This window comes from Homarus americanus, unplaced genomic scaffold, assembly GCF_018991925.1.
Source record: "Homarus americanus isolate GMGI-L3 unplaced genomic scaffold, GMGI_Hamer_2.0 scaffold51859, whole genome shotgun sequence".
In the NCBI taxonomy this organism is placed as follows: domain Eukaryota; kingdom Metazoa; phylum Arthropoda; class Malacostraca; order Decapoda; family Nephropidae; genus Homarus; species Homarus americanus.
In genome coordinates, this window is record NW_024711292.1 from 15,200,218 (window position 1) to 15,212,897 (window position 12,680).

A 12,680-nucleotide genomic window follows, 5' to 3' on the forward strand; every position below is an offset into this window, starting at 1 on the left:
TCTCATATCACTGGCATTTTTAAAATGAGAGAAGCTTAGCAGGACTGTTAAATAAACACACAGAAGACCTTCGGCTCAATTTATAACCTCAATCCCCCCTCCCCCCCCCCCCACCCCTCGCTGGCGGGGTCCCCCCAACCTGGGTGGCGGGCCGTCAGTCCCCGCCTAGCCCAGCCAGGGTTTTGGCTTACAGTTTTTATCTTATATAATATCTCAGACTAAAGTTAGGAGATTATAATTTGCATTGCTGGAATCCTTGCAAGACAGCCAATAATTTGAATATAAACGTCATATATTTTGCTCAAGAGATAAAAAAAATTTTATATTAGTGTACAGTACTGGTGTACATTTTATAAAAAAAGTTTTTCAACTGTATTTTTGGGTAGATTTACATAGATTTCTTAGTGCAAAGCTGGAGTGCACATGTACTAATTTGATTATGTTACTAAAATTTTTTTGTCTAGTCACTAGTGCAAATTATAGCATGTTTATATTCAAATTAATCAGTATGTTACAAGAATCCCAGCTATTTTAATTATATTCACCCAGGTCATTTCACTGGCTTTTTATAAGAGAGAAGTTTAGTCACCTAAGAACTGATAAATATACAGGCGTTAGACCTGGACCTGTGCCAACTGTCAAACGTACTACCTCCCCTCCCCCCACACCCCCTCTCTCGCTCCCACCATCTCTCTCCCTCATCTGCTGGCGTTGCTGGAATCCTTGTAAAACAGTGAAAAATTTTAATATAAATGTCATGTACAAGTATTTTGCACAAGAGATAAAAATTAATCACCTGTATCACATTACAGTAATGATTTCAGAGTAAAAGTGTATATGTACGTATATAGTATTCCACATACACGTAAGTATAAATTACAAGTTTATGTGATGATCGGACAACGTCCATTTCGGTTAACGTCACGTTTCCAAGAACGTATCTATGACGTTAACTGGTGCATGACTGTTTAACGTCATGTTTCCAAGAACGTATCTAGGACATTAACCGGCTCATGACTGTACATCACGTTCCAGCAAAACTACTGTTTATTTCCGAGAATATATTCATTCAGGCGCAGTTTAAGTAAAATATACGTGTGTTGTAATAGTTTTTTAACTGAAAACGATTCGAAAAACACGTACCCTCTAGCCCTGTTCAAGGAGAGGACTAGGAGAAGCTGTTTGGTGCTGCACGATGACAAGGAAAATGATTTTGATGGATTTTAATGAAAATATTCAGAAATATGGTATCGTAGTATTTATTCAAGTCAATTAGGATAGAATATTATTGTAATACAACAGTTTTTTAACTGAAAACCACTCGAAAAGCGATTACGGTAACATGTTTTGAACGAAAGAAAGCGAAAGTCATTGTTTTTGTCACGATTTGATCCCACTTTCCACTGTAATACGTACGTCATTTCAGCAAAAATATTACATTTCCGTGAATGCATTATATCAAGCACAGTATGAATAGAATACCACTGTAATATAACAATATTTTGAGTCCTACTCTTTCCATTTACAGAATACTGTACAAGCCCATAATAATGGCTCCTAAAGAAGATAAACTTCGTTGTGTGAAGAGGAAGAACACGTTGAAATTGAGTGACAAACTTGAAATAATTAAGAAACTAGAACGTGGTGTGAGCAATACTTTTCTAATGGAAACATACGACATTGGAAAGTCTACAATTTATGATATAAAAAAGGCAAAGAATAAAATTCTAGAATTCACAGCTTTTTCATTAAAACTACTCGCTTTGATAAATGAAGCATGCTATATTTGCTAATGAATAAACTATCAAAATGTACCTGTTCATCTCTTCTTTATTCCTCCTTAAATTTGAATTTTAAAAGTACTGCCTGAGAATCCGGAAAATCCGAAAATCCGGACCCAACCAATCCCAAGCAGTCCGGATTTTTGGACTTCTACTGTATGTATATGGCTACGGGAGTAAACCCCAACGAAAAATCTGTGGTGGTGCCCCTTATCAGGCAGACATGCTTACAGAGCTCCAATAAGACCCCAACTGTGGTATAGGCAGAGGAGGTGACCACCATGGGACGAAGGAAATACCTGATGGACAGGCTACTAAGATGAAATCCAACAAACTGGGCTATCGGCAATCCATTGCAACTCTCCCTCTCCACAGTCATTGCAACACTTACACCACTGGATCAGGAAAAAGGATAGCCAAGATGTGTGGTTGCAGCCTGAGCTCCTGCCTCACCACATAAATCAACTCACGTGCAGCCATCATCAAGCTCATCATACATCTCATCATCATCATCAAAACCCCTAAACCCCCAAAAGTCTGTGACGGACGAGTGGTGACGGGAACAGGCAGAGATGACTGCCGGGAGTCTCTAGTCACAACTCTGCTCACCCCACCTGGGGAGGGGGCTAGAAAACGTGCCCTAAACATACCCTTCCTCAAAAACCAACCTGACTGGGCAACCGCACCCAGTTAAGTCATCCTTATGCGGTCGAAAACACAATCAAATTTACAGATCCAAACAAAAACAAACCATACAACCTCTTATGGTCGCTGCATGGAATGTCACGACCCTTCTCGATACTGGCACAATCGAGCGTCCTGAAAGAAGAATTGCCTCTGTAGCAAAGGAACTGGCTAGGTATAACATCGACATAGCAGCCATTAGTGAGTCCTGGCTCCCATATGAGGGTCAACTCACAGAACTGGGGTCTGGCTATACCTTCTTCTGGAAGGGTAAACCTGCTGCGGAAAGAAACCACATTTATGGAGTTGGCTTTGCCATTCGCCAATGCATCCTACACAGGCTAGCTGAAATGCCTATTGGGATCAACAAGCGCCTCATGACGCTTAGAGCCCCAATTAATCACTCACGTCATGCCTTTTTCATCACTGCATATACTCCAAACACTGGATGCAGAGGATGGCATCAAGGAGGCCTTTTACACCGACCTCGACAGAGCACTAACCTCTATCCCCACAGAAGAAAACGTTGTGCTCCTTGGTAACTACAATGCCAGAGTTGGCAGAGATGCTGACATTTGGCAGGGAACTGTAGGGAGAAATGGACTATGCAAGTATAATCCCAACGGCCTATTCCTCCTCAGCAAGTGTGCTGCACACAACCTCACTATCACTAATACCTTGTTTAGGCAGGCCGACAAGTTCAAGGGTTCATGGCAACACCCACTATCCAAACACTAGCATCTCATTGACTACATCATTGTCAGAGAAAGAAATCGCCGAGATGTCCTCATCACCCGTGCCATGCGTGGCTCGGGCCACTATGACACTGATCATCGACTTGTCAGTGCCAAGCTCTCACTTCACGTTACCCAAAAATGGTGAACGCAACAAGCCTCCAGCAGAGGTTTTAACACTAAGCGTCTGGAGGATCCAGCGGTAGCACATGTTTTCAGAGAGCAGCTCGAACATGGGCTGATAAACAACCCAACAGCAAACAATGCAAATCCAAGCGCCGAATGGGATATTCTCGACACTGTCATGAGAAAAACCTGGAGAGAGACCCTCCGGAAGGTCGAAAGAATACACCAGGACTGGTTTGATGAAAATGACCTGGCAATCAATGAACTCATCGATGATAGAAGTGCTGCTTTAACTAACTGGCAGAACAACCCTCAGTCTCGGACCAAAGCTGATACCTTCCGCAAGAAGAAACAGGTGGCCCAGTGGAAACCTCTCAATCTAACGAACGACTGGTTTAAAAATAAAGCATGTGAGAGACAAAAATTTGCAGATCAGCACAAGATGTGCGAATTTTTAAATTCCACTAAAACATTTTATGGGCCAGTCACTCGTGGCGCAGCCCCCCTCCTCTCATCCGATGGTAACTCTCTAATTAAAGATGATGAAGGCCTCCTTCAGCGCTGGAAAGAGCACTATCATTTACTGCTCAACCGAAACACCGATGTGGATGTCCTGACTACCCAGCAGGTCCCTCAGCATCCAGAGCTGACCCACCTCAGCTATCCTCCATCCCTGGATGAGGTAGCTACCTATGAAAAATAACAAACACTCAGTGCCTGATGGCATCCCAGCCGAGGTGCATAGAGCAGGAGGACCTCTACATACCAGCGGTCTCCACTCTCTCATGGAGAATATATGGAAAAAGGAGGAAATTCCCCAAGCTCTTAAAGATGCCTCCATTATAAATATTTATAAGAACAAGGGAGACCGGTCAGACTGTGGCAACTACCGCGGAATCTCGCTGCTGTCCATAGCTGGCAAGGTTATCCTCCTAAACAGACTTCTTCCTTAGGCAGAAAAATTCCTCCCAGATTCTCAATGTGGTTTTAGATCATCATGTGGCACCACTGACATGATCTTTGCTGCTCACCAGATACAGGAAAAGTGCAGAGAACAGCATTGTGACCTGTATATGGCTTTCATCGACCTAACCAAGGCCTTCGACTCGGTAAACAAGGAGGCCCTCTGGTGGACCCTCAGCCATTTTGGCTGCCCACCAAAATTCATCGCCATTGTGAGGCAACTCCAATATGGCATGAACGGCAGTGTCCTGCACAATGGCACCCAGCCTGAGATCTTCCCCATCGAAATGGGGGTAAAACAAGTGTGTGTACTGGCACCAACTCTCCTTTCCATTTTCTTAGCTGCCTTCCTTACTCGTGCCAGTGCCAATTTAGCCGGCAGGGTGGACATGGAGTACCGGGTGAAGGGGGGGGCTTTTCAACACAAGACGACTCCAGGCAAGAACATGGGTGTCAGCAGCTTCCATTACTGAACTTCAGTATACAGACGACCTCACCCTTGTTGCCCACACTGAACACAACCTACAGGAGATCCTGAACACCTATGCAGATGCGTATGCACACTTCGGCCTTGAGATGAATGTACGTAAGACTTAGATTCTCTTTCAGCCTGCCCCTGGTTCAGACACACCGCCACCATCCATCCAGCTTAACGGTACTACCCTCTCTAATGTTACCCACTTTCGGTTTCTCGGCTGCCACCTGTCCACCACCGCAGACATCGATGAAACATCGGATCAGTTGTGCATCTCAAGGCTTTGGCAGACTCCTAAACCATGTCTTCAGTTGTAGGGAGCTGAAATTATCTACAAAGTTGCACGTACAGTATATCGAGCAGTGGTCTTCCCCACCCTGCTATATGGCAGTGAGACATGGGTCACGGGAGAAGCTGAAGCAGGAGGTGGAGTATCTGCTGGAACATGACCTAGTGGAGAGGAGCAGTAGTGCATGGGCGTCACCCTGTGTGCTGGTGCCTAAACTCGACGGAAGCGTCTGCATGTGTACTGACTACAGGAAGATCAACCTGGTGACACGTGCTGATGCATATCCATTGCTGCGCATCGACGACATCATCCATAGTGTGGGTCAAGCATCATTTGTTACCAAGCTGGATCTTCTCAAAGGCTACTACCAAATCAAACTCTCGGAAGAAGCAAAGCAGAGTTCAGCTTTTGTCACTGCGGAGGGCCTGTGGCTCTACAAAGTTATGCCCTTTGGCCTCAAAGGAGCACCAGCAACATTTCAGCAAGCGATGCATATAGTGATGTCAGGCCTGCCTGGAGTGTACGCCTATCTAGATGATCTGGTCGTCGTCGGTGACACATGGGTACAACACATTGGCCGATTCTGTGAACTCTTCAATCGTCTAGCAGAGTTCAACTTCACAGTAAACCAACCCAAGAGTGAATTCGGACATGCCACCTTAATCTTCCTTGGTCATGTCATTGGACAAGGGAAAATTGCTCCAATTGATGCTAAGGTTGCCAATATTCTCAGTCTACCCTCACAATCGAAAGGCTCTTAGAAGATTTCTTGGGATGGCTGGATTCTACAGGCAGTTTTGTCAAAACTTTGCCAGGGTAGTCACTCCTCTGACAGATTTGGTCAGCCCCCAAAAAAATTTTGTGTGGACTAATGAATGCCAGACAGTATATTCGAAAAGGTTCGTGGGTTGTTGACGACGGCACCTGTACCGCAACTCCCAGACTTTAGGAAACAGTTTGTAATACAATCTGATGCGTGTGACACAGGAGTTGGTGCTGTGTCAATGCAAAAAGGAAAAGATGGAATATTGCACCCGAACTGTTATTTCTCAGTCAAACTGAAAAAGCATCAACGTGAATATGCCACAATAGAAAAAGAACCATTGGCCCTTTTGTTAGCTCTGGAAAAGTTTGAGGTGTATGTAAGTGGATCACCTTACCCAGTAATAGTTTATACAGATCATAATCCACTTCAGTTTGTTCATAGGATGAGAAATAAGAATCAAAGACTGTTACGATGGTCATTTGCTCTTCAACCCTATAATATAGAAATCAAACATATAAAGGGCTGTGATAATATTATTGCCATCACTCTATCTCGTGTTGAGTAAAAGTTTATTCAGAGCTTCTTAAACTTTTAAATGAAGGGGAGAGATGTTACGAGTGAGAATTCAATGGTTGGTTGTGGATTCGCAACGTGAACGTCTTTTGTTTGTGACGTCATTTCTGCTCGCTTTGTTTACTTCCTAAGCCACGCAACGCTAGTATTGGGCCGGCAGTGATAAGTTAAGTACAGAGTATCTCCTTTCTTATTGTACAGTATATTTCTAGAGGTATAACGTGTGAACCTTGTTCGACTTTTAGAACACCAAGTATTATTTGTGAAAGATTGTTGTTAATCATATTTTAGAGTTCCACGAAAAATAACTTACTTATTTATGAGGTTTCGTGTGGTGGATATTCCACGTTGTTCATGGTAGATGTTAAACTAAATAAGAGTTTAATCTTTACCTTTATGTTCATTATTTTGTCACTTGGCTGAGTCACTTATTTGATCAGATTTAATTTGTATTTGTTTATTTTTGTACATAACTGATAAATTTGTTTTATTGTTTGTTTGTTAATATATTCTGTAATTAAATCTACTGCATGTATTTCAATACACCCCATAGTAATGAGGTGGTGATTTTGGTGGGATCTATTCCTTTGACCTGTAATACAAAGAGAAGTTGAATTTGTGATTTTGTTACAACCTAAGAGGCCTAGGGTCTTAACACAAGCATTATATTATTTCATTATCAATACAAATAGATACTCTTGCTTCGTACATCATTACTGGTTGTACATTTAAAAGAACACACCACATGACAAGCTTACATATGGTACCTTCACTAGAACTCAGTTGGTAGTACGTATGAAAGATGCACTCACAACACATAACACATTATTACTGGTACTATCAATATTTATAGGTTCACTACTCAACATGGGATAACAATATTTCTGCTAATTATCCCCAATCATATACAACAATAGTACTTTGGCCCATATAACTGTAAGGAGAAGCCCCAGGATGTCATACTGGTGTCATGACAACAAACGGAGACCACTGTTAGGGTCGGTTACAGTCAGACACACGGGGAGGGAGTTCGGGCCTAGTTCCCAGGGTGCGGACTCGCACAATTTAATCGTGCCGAATTTACGACATCCTGCAAGGCAGCCAGCTGGGGTGCAGCTACCGGTCCCCCGGTGACTGTCGGGTATTCAGCTAACACACACACTGTGCCTGAGATAATGATGGAGCAGCGTCAGAGGTGTCAAGAATAACTCAATCACCAACAATCTTTCGTCCAGCAACGACAGACAATATTTACGTTACATTAATTCTTTCACTGGGTAAATGATAATTTCACTGTTACAACATGAACACTGATATTCACAAAATTCACTGAGTTAAACTGACTTAATGTGGCGGGCGTGGGAACATACACATACATGAGATAATGATGGAGCAGCGTCAGAGATGTGATGCTGTATGATGATGATGATGATAATGAAGTAAAGCTGCAAATGACTTTTCCCTCGGAGAGGAGAGGAGAGAGAGAGAAGGAAAGCATAGAAACGGGAAGTAAAGTAGTAGGGAGTGATAGCAGGTGGGCTGTCCACTTAGCTGAGACGAGATGATATGTTGGGGTGGTGGCCACACACATCAGACGCCTGCCCGCTGAAGGGAGGCAGGTGATGGGGGAGCTAAGCTAGCTAGGCATTCATTAGTGTAATGGGTGTTAATTAATGTTTGTTAGATGGTGGTGTTATTTGTTCACATATATGTGTAAAGTGGATCTTGTTCTTCTATGTTAGCATGGAGGCTCTTGGGCCACCAGCTGTGTGTTTTAGTAGTTACTTATTCTTTTAACTGGGGGAATATTGGGTCCTCCAACTCTTCAAGTTTACTCCAGATTCTCTGGGCTTGGCTGTGTGTACAGTACGTGTGTTCAGTGGTTCGATATTGTATAATTCGTGAAGTTCTTGTATTTTGGTGGTGTATTGGGGGAATTTTTTTTATGCTCTACGGATAGCTTTGTTTTGTACTGATTGAAGTTTAAGCTGGCTGGTTTTGCTGATCGTGCTGAGAGGTATTGGTGGATACTCCAGGTGGGGGCGGACAAGTGCTTTGAATAGGTGTAGTTGAATTTGGGTGTCCATTTTGCTAAATCTTCTTAGTTTTGTGAGTTGTGATTGGGCAATCGTTTTGCGTTGTGTTATGTGTTTTGCTATGCCTGTTCTTGCTATTGTGAGTCCCAGAATTTTGCCTTCGTTGGAGTATTGTATAGGTACGTTGTTCACTGTGATAGGTGCTGGGTTTATTTTGGCAATGTGTATGATCTTTAGTTTCTGTGTATCGGTTTGTATTTTCACTTTTTATCATATTCGTTGATTTGCTCGATGGCGTGGGCTGTTTTTCGTGCCATCATCTGTTTGCCCTTGCCTGGATGTCGGATGATTTGGGTGACGTCATCAGCATAAGCTATGTATTCTCCGTGCGTAGGAGGTGGCATGTCGGCCGTGTATATCGTGTAGAGTGTTGGCAGGGGGTTACTTCCCGATGGTACTCCGCTGTATAACTTGATGCTTGGGCATATGTGGTTACCAATGATAATTTTAGCCTCTCTGTTGTCAAGTAAGTTACAAAGGAAGGAAGTAAAGTTGTTGGGAAGTTCTTGGGTGGTAATTTTGTATTTGAGCCCTAAGTGCCAGACCTTGTCGAATGCTTTTGCTACGTCCCTTAATACTACGTTACTGTACATTGATCTCTGTTGTGCATTGCGTTTGCTATGTTTTCGTAAAGTAGGACTAAGGCTGTATGGGTTCCTCTGTGTTTCTGAATCCGTGCTGCCTGGGGTTGTATTTCTCTTCAAGTTCGAGGTGTATTCTCAGTCGGTGGTTAATGATTTTTTCTAGGACTTTTCCCGGTGTTTCTAGAAGAGAAATTGGTCTGTAATTTGATACTTGAGTGGGGGATTTACCTTGTTTTGGTGTAAGTCTGATGCTTGCTGCTTTAAATTTCCTTGGGAAGTAACCAGAGGCAAGTGATGCATTAAAAATGTTTTTGAGTCAGTAGATGCTAGAGTATGGTTATGTTTATTTTACTGATGCCCGGGGCCTTGTTCTTGAAACTGTTTATTGTTTTGTGTATTTCCTCTGCGGTGATTAGTGTGGAAAAATCGTCACGAGTGTTTATGTCTATGTTGGGACTTGGCTGCCAGATGTGGGTTGTGTGTGTCATGTGAGTGGTTACTTGTCTCTCGGTGTTCATACAGAAGTTCAGGTTGTCTTCCTGGCATATATGAAATATTTTGCTCCAATATTTCCTGAATTCAGGTTCTTGTTCTTTGGGTTCAGTTAATTTGATTTGGTTGCTGTTTAGAATGTAGTTTGATTCTTTGTTGGAGATCCATTTGGTGTTTAATTTTTCTCCAGAATTCTTTCGGGTTGTGGTAAATTGCTTCTGTGTCTGTTACTAGTTTCTCCCAGTTATTCACGTATGCTTCTTTGGACATGTTTCTTAGTTGTTCGTGTATGGTGTAATATTGTCTTCTGTATTCTGGCGTCCATCCTTGGTCTATGATTAATTTTAATAAATTACTGAATTGTGTCTGTAGAATTCTTGATTGATGTGAGTATTGAGGGTGTGGTAATGTACGGTGAGTGGTCTTGGGTATACTGTATGGTGTTCCATTGCTTGGCTCACGTTTTCGTACCATATCTCTAGTGTGTTGTCTATTTGGGAAGTGTGTTTGTTGTTTAGTTGGGTGATTTGGTGATTGTTTAACTCCTCTTGGAATTCCTCCTAGTTGGACCGGCTGTAGCTGTATCTCATCCTGGCAGGGATCTGTATTGGCGACGTAGAGAGTGTGGCTACGATAGGGAGATGGTCACTGGGGGTTATTGGGCCTGGTTCCATTTGCAGGTTAAGATGGTGATGCTGGTTTGTTAGTACTATGTCTGGATGTCCGATTTGACCTGCTCTGATGTATGTGGGGAAATCCGGGCCAAGGTGTATTGCGTTGCCGTGACTCAGTAATGTGTTTAAAATCTGCCCTACTGCATTGTTATCCTGGTGCCCCAAGACGCGGTGTCGTGCACTTAGGTCGCCCAGAAAATATGTAATTTCATGCAGATAACTTTTGCTGTAGGTGTAATGTCAAAGAGTCACTGTTTATGTGCTGGTGCCAAAAGTATGTTGAGGGAATACTCTGATGAACTGTTAGGGGCATATTCCCTATACTATAATGTACTGAAATAACGGAATTGATAAGTTGTTGCATGTATAGGTAACGGAGACTCGAGTATGAAAAGTTTAAGTCTCCTTATAATTTCTTTTTAATGATATATTGTGTACCGAAGTAGCAGGATTGTAAACTGTTGTCCGATGTATATGATTGCGGAGACGCTCGTGGGAAACGTTTAAGTCTCCTTATGTTTTGCTTGATGTATTAAGGTACTGTAATCACGAACTGTTAGGATGTTGTAGAATTTATATGCACTACAGCGTAGAGTTTTTGCATATTATTCCGCATAATATGACTCTTTGGGAGGGGAAGGCTATGTACTGCGCACATCATTGTCATTCCTAAAAACCCACTTTAATTCATATCACGCTACATAACATTCAAATCCACCGCGCTTGTAGAATCTCAGAAAACGGGAAACATTGATAAAGGATTACTCACCTACTCAATGTTACTGAATCATGTGTTGCATTGTACCCAGGTACGGTTATATTATGTTAGTTGTATGTATTCATAGCATTAAGGAGAACTCAGGGTATCCATAAGATGATTGGGAAAGTCCAGTTGAGCCTGACTAGTGTACTGTAGGACTAAGTATGGATCATGGTTTGAAGGTCATACTATTTACGTCTGTGAACGTGTAGCGAACATAACTTCCACAGATATCATATGAAAATACATGAGAACAATGATCTGGAAAAGGGATAAATGTGTCAGAACTATGTGAAGTGTTGGAAGTGACCCAGAAACTATACTTGAAAGGAAATATCTTGTATGTATCGGTGTGAACTTAATACACCTCGTATCCTCACGTGACGTAAACCCACAACATGTACAGTGATCAGAGAATCTTATGTCTGTGTTCAAATAGTGCAATGTGTGAGAGGAGGATCCCTAATTACAGTTTTAAGTGAAGTGGATATGCCCACGCCATGAACATTCGGCTTTTGTTTTAAGGAGAGCGTCCTGTGGACCCGCCTCGAGTGTGCTGCGTTGATATTATAACCCAATGAATTTACCCACGAACTAGCAAACCAGAACCTTACCTTAGTGTGTAATTTAGGATTAAAATACGTGTTTATAAGACATGAGTGACGATATACAGGAAAGTGTTCAGGTGAGAACCATAAGAAATAAAAGTAAAAATTAAAGATTGGAAACTGTAGGCCTACGAGGTGACGAGCTGTAGGGTAGTGCCCTCAGTACCCTCCGTTCTACCGTCACCTCAGGTCACACGCGGTCGGAGCACCTTGCTGGGCGTCGGCCATTCTCCCTGTGAGCGTCCCACCATGTGAGGTGACTACCAACTATACTATTCCACTGTGAACCTGTGGATCCCAGCAGACCACCCCAAATGAGTAGGAATAAATAAGGAAATACTTGAGAAACTCCGCGGTCGTCACTTGGAGCGACCTATAATGCCAGGCGCAGAAACAGTACTGGTATGTCTCTGGGTGTAGCCCTCGTCTCTACCCACCGAGGACGGTGTGCGAACGAGATGCCTGATGTGTGCACCTAGAAATCACAAGGAGTCCCATAAATGCAGGTGTGGTGAGCTGGTGCTACAGGGAGGTGAGATGGTGTTTCTATGTATGATGACCTAAGGTGCTATATTCCATACAGGTGGAGCAGTCCGAAGTGTTAAATGATATTGTAAGCAGGGTAACCAAACTCATCGTTGTTCTTCCGAGGAAGGCCAGCTCAATTGTATTTTTTTTTACCATATAGTTTATAAAGAATAAATTAGTTAGGACATGTTATGGTTTCACCCTTCTTTCCCCTTTTCGATCTGGTCAATGAAAAACCTAACCCAATGCCTAGTCCACTCTGCTTGCTACATAACGAGTTACATACTGTCCAGAGGGGGTCTGGTGGCAGCGACCCTTAGAAATTAAGATTAGAGTTAAGTATTTCCCCTTAGAATAAGTGACCCCAGTCTGGCAGTGTACCGTCCCTCGTAACGATCTTCAAGAGTGAAGTGCTTCCACATCTGGAGTACTGTCACCCCGTCTGGTCCCCAAGATATTCTAGGGACTATCAGTTGGTCGAAAATGTTCAAACGAGGGCCACCAGACTGGTACCTGCACTTCGGCACCTCAGCTACCCTGAGAGATT